Source organism: Eupeodes corollae, chromosome 1, assembly GCF_945859685.1.
Source record: "Eupeodes corollae chromosome 1, idEupCoro1.1, whole genome shotgun sequence".
Classification (NCBI taxonomy): Eukaryota; Metazoa; Arthropoda; class Insecta; order Diptera; family Syrphidae; genus Eupeodes; species Eupeodes corollae.
The window spans coordinates 213,521,581-213,526,218 of record NC_079147.1 but is presented as its reverse complement, the minus strand read 5'-3'; the positions used below and the strand labels follow the sequence as shown (position 1 = coordinate 213,526,218).

Sequence of the window (4,638 nt, the reverse complement as noted above, 5' to 3'; positions counted from 1 at the left end):
TCAAAAACAAGAAACCGAAAAATGCGAGATGGGATGAGTGCTCAAAAGAAAATATGCGAAACACGCAGCGTACAGAAAGTCTGAGTGTATAATAACACAAATAAACAGTCGATTTTGGATCAGCTCGAGTCTATTTGGCTCTCTCGTGTACGTCCAGTTTTAGGGGTATTCCCGATCTGGGGCAATATGCCTAGTAAAAATAGGTTTTTTTTTTTAAAGATCGTAAAAGTTCTGTTTTTAGTTTGCTTGCAACACTGAAGTAAATACAAAATTGAGTTTGGCAAATTATTTTATTTTCACTTCTGCATTTTTACAACAAAAATAGAACTATTGCATCAGATCGAGAATACTCCAAATCATTTCGACATTTCGTCACCCAGACTGAGTTGAGGACTGTTAAGAAACGTTACTATTTGACACTTTTTTGGCAATGAGCTTAGGAACGATGTGATTCTGACATCATTGTGTTACAATCTTAACCATCTCAACGTTTAAAAACCACAATTGAAAAAAGAGACAACTGTGAAGGGTGATTGTCCAGAAATGTCAGCTATTTTGGTGTTCCAATTTATGCTTGAAGCTTATTTGAAACCTTTAAATAGACGAAAAGCTCAGTGATAACCACATGTCACTATAAATAGACTTTTTAGGTTTTGGTTTAAAACAGTTTTCCAGATGTGACATTGACAAATCATCGAAAAGTAATTATTGGTATTATTAAAAGAGCTTCCTTAAATTAGCCGTAAGGATACCGCATCAACACTGTAGATATGGTTGGTAAGTGATAAAGCCGATTATTTATTATTTAAACAAGAAACATCCCTTAAGGCTTTACTACATTCAAAAACTTACACAATTGCAAAAGAAACGCGAAAAATTATAAAAGAAGCTGAAAGATAAATGAAACTTTTAATTTGTGTATCTGTATCAACAAAAGACCCCACTTACATTAAGCATCAAAGTTCAATTTAAATAATTATCTAAGCCATTTATACACATATACGACATGTGAACAGTCTATAAGAAAAGACTTTTTGTCACACAGATGTCACTATAAAAACCCACACCCAGTGAAATGTCAACAGAATTCTTTTATTTACTTTTATTTGTTCTTTTTGGTTAAGTTAGAAGGAGTTTCGAGGAAGCCGGATTTCAAAATTTAATTTCATAACATATTAACATTATAGAATTATAAAAATCATGTCAGAAAGTGATGAACCCACCCCATTGACATGTGATGACTTCAAAATCACTGCCCAATTTACACCGGAAGAATACGAAAAAAACTGGTCGGATCGTTTGAGTGAATTATCTGAGGACAATGATTTTGAAGAACGGACTAAAGTATTCCAGAAATTCTATAAACATATTTGGAATCTCTTATTTGGATCGGATGCAACACCTGAATCTCGTTTACTAGCCGTGAAGTTCTTGGAAGTTGAACGTCCTGATGCTGCATTTTTCAATCCATTCGAATACAATGATTGGATACGGACAGTGAAGGATGAGATCATCAAACGTGAATTGTTTGATTTGTGGAAAAGTGAGTTCGTAACAAAACAACTCGGATTATTATGGGCAAAAGATTCGGATTATTTTGATGATATGGATGATCCAGAACCAAATGAATTCTACAAGTTAAATTAATCGATTTGAAATGAAAATGTTTTGATACAAATAAAATATATGTACCTATTTTGTTGAGTTATAAATGATGTTTGTTTCTTTTGTCCTATGGACCGTTTTGCTGTTTTGGGTCTCAAACAATTTATGAATATTGAGATAGATTCCAGAAGGTTTGAAGGAGCAATAATAAGAATTCTATAACCATAAGTGGACTGAGCTTTGTATTATATTTTCTGACAGTAAAATATAAAATGAAAATGATTAAAGTATGTATGTATGCACATATAAGAGAATATGGAAGTCTCACTAGATTTTAGAAATTAAAACTTGCCAAACAATATTGTTCAAGATGACGTATACTGCATGTTGATAGGAATGTATCGCTCTGAAGGAATATCATGTTATATTACCTTTAGTTAGTAAAATCCCGTATTGTCTAGTGGTTAGGATATCTGGCTCTCACCCAGAAGGCCCGGGTTCGATTCCCGGTACGGGAAACTTTTTTGGTCTTATTCACAAAACTTAGTCTAAGAATTAAGTAAATCCTTGGTTTAAAAGCTTAAACTGCTTAACATTACACTCGAAGCGAACTTTTGGTAGATCCCTGATGTGATGAAACTAATTTAGAAATGTTGTGTTCAACATAACTTATAGTTAGACATGTTTTTGCCTTTTGAGATGCGCTGAAGTCGCGAAATGGGACATTTCAAAACATATTGCTTTGGGTCGAATCCTCGATTCAATATTTGTATGACTTAAATAAATATAAAATGTTCATATGTAAATAAAAGTTCACTTACCGAGTTTATTTTGCAATACTGGAAACTGGACATTGATTGGAAAAATGTAGGATGTTCTTCAAAAAACAAAGTTCACCACTTTTAGAGTTTTTTCTTTTAATTTATGAAATCATTTCATTTGTAGTTTTAGATGCCCTTTTTAATAACACAACTTTAATCTTTTGAAACTACACATTTATAGCTTTACGCTTCGAATTGAGAAATAAAATACAATTTTTTTCTAGTTTTTGTTTTTATTCTTTTCATTCAAAACCTACTAAATCAGTTTTCAATCAGTACCGTATCTTATAATACCGAGAAAGACTCCGAAATCAAAATGATGAAATAACAGAGGCGGCTCGTGGCGGTGAATAGGGCGCAAAACAAATTTAAAAATAGTTAAAAAGCAGTTTAGTTGGAACACATTTTTTTGTTTTGAAGTGATTATAAACTAACAACATTAGAAAATTAACAAGAGTATTCAAGCACATACTAAAAATTCTTGGATACCTTTAAATTTCTTTTTTGACTTAACGCAGCCATTGTTTACAACCGTCAACTAATGTCTTTCCTAAACGTTAAGATTGTAACGATTTGTAATGATAGATGTCATTACATCGTTGGTAAACTTATTGTTGAATTGTGAAATAGTTAGGATTTGTAACAATCCGCAACTCTCCTTGCTTTTTATTCTTTTGTTAAAAAAATAAACATTTAATTTAGGAAATACTTTATTATTTATCTAATCAATTTTCATTAAAATTTTAAAGCAAATAAAGAGCAGTAACAATTTTTTTATTCGTTGTTTATTTTGTGATTTGAAATTATAGATTTTTTTCAAATTTTGATATTGATAAATTGACATATCAAACATTTCTTACAATAATAGTTCCCAAATTCTTCCAATAAATGACCCTTGATTAGTTTTTTGACATAGCAACAATTGCTCAAAAAAAAGACTACTGTTTGTTAAATGTCAAAAAATAAACATCAAATACTATATTTGTGTAGGAACATTTATTAATTGATAGCATCATACAAAAATTAATCCAAACACAGTCAATTTCATTTTAGAATATTTTAAGAAGTTATAAGCTCAAAAATCAATTTGTTCAATTATATAAGAATATTGCGTTTAATGATTTACTATTTTTGAATTGTGTACTTGGAAAAAAAGCGTGGTTCGCTTATTTGATTTTACAAAATCGCTAATTGTTTTAAAACAAAAGATTTAGTAAAGAGAAACAAAATGATCATGCAATTTTAGAATAGCTTAGTTTCACGATGATAATCTTCAATACAAAGCTGACCAGAACATCGATATAAAACTATATTTTTAAATTACATAGTTCTGAAAGCAATAAACTTCTTGGTCGATGTTTTGCTTTATTTACTTACTTACTTAAGATAGCGCTACAGTCCTGTGTGAACTTGGGCCTTACCCAACAAACTTCTCCATCTAGCTAGATGTATCCAGTTTCGCGCTCCAAGTGGCTGAGGTCTATTTGCGTGCGCCACCTGATCCGCGGTCTTCCTCTACTGCGCTCTCCTGTGCGTATGGATTCGAAGACTTTCCGGATCGGAGCATTTCCATGCGCTCTACGTGACCCAGCCATCTTAGTCGTAGGACTTTTACCCTTTTGGCTAAGTCTACGTAGCTGTATAGCCCGTACAGCTCGTCGTTCCATCTTCCCCTCCACTCCCCTCCGTTGCATACGTTACCGTAGAACACACGAAGAACTTTTCTCTCGAACCGACCCAAGGTGCTTTCAACCGCTTTTGACATAGTCCATGGTTCTGAACCGTATAGCTTTGCTTTATTTAGATGAAGGAGTTGTACATAGTAAATCATTAGTACTATCATGAAAAAAATGATTCTTCCGATGATAGTTTTATAGATTTTACATGCAAAGATGACGATATACTGAAGACGATGACGTTTGGATAATTTTACCAAGCTATTTCCCAAGAAAATTAGTTGGATAGATTTGATCCGATTTGCTTAAATAATTGTTCATACAAATTTTGACTATTCAATAACGAAATGGTAAAATTATTTACATTGTTTTAAAAATACCTATACCACTTTTTACCCGCTGACATCTCGTGAAAAAATTATTTTCAGTCGGGACACTTGGGGTGCAGTTATACAGCTATCATTGAAATCGATCCGGGAAAATTTTTCATTTCACACAATTCCAATGTCAGATTTTTATCAGTAAAAGTTGTTTGG

The 4,638-nt window shown here is 32.3% G+C and overlaps 1 non-coding gene across 1 annotated transcript; it reads left to right on the top strand.

Annotated features, from left to right (window-relative positions):
- The first annotated feature begins 2,051 nt into the window (after positions 1 to 2,051).
- Trnae-cuc (transfer RNA glutamic acid (anticodon CUC)) lies at positions 2,052 to 2,123 on the top strand. Its single transcript has one exon. It is a non-coding gene; the product is annotated as a tRNA-Glu (tRNA).
- The last annotated feature ends 2,515 nt before the right edge of the window (positions 2,124 to 4,638 follow it).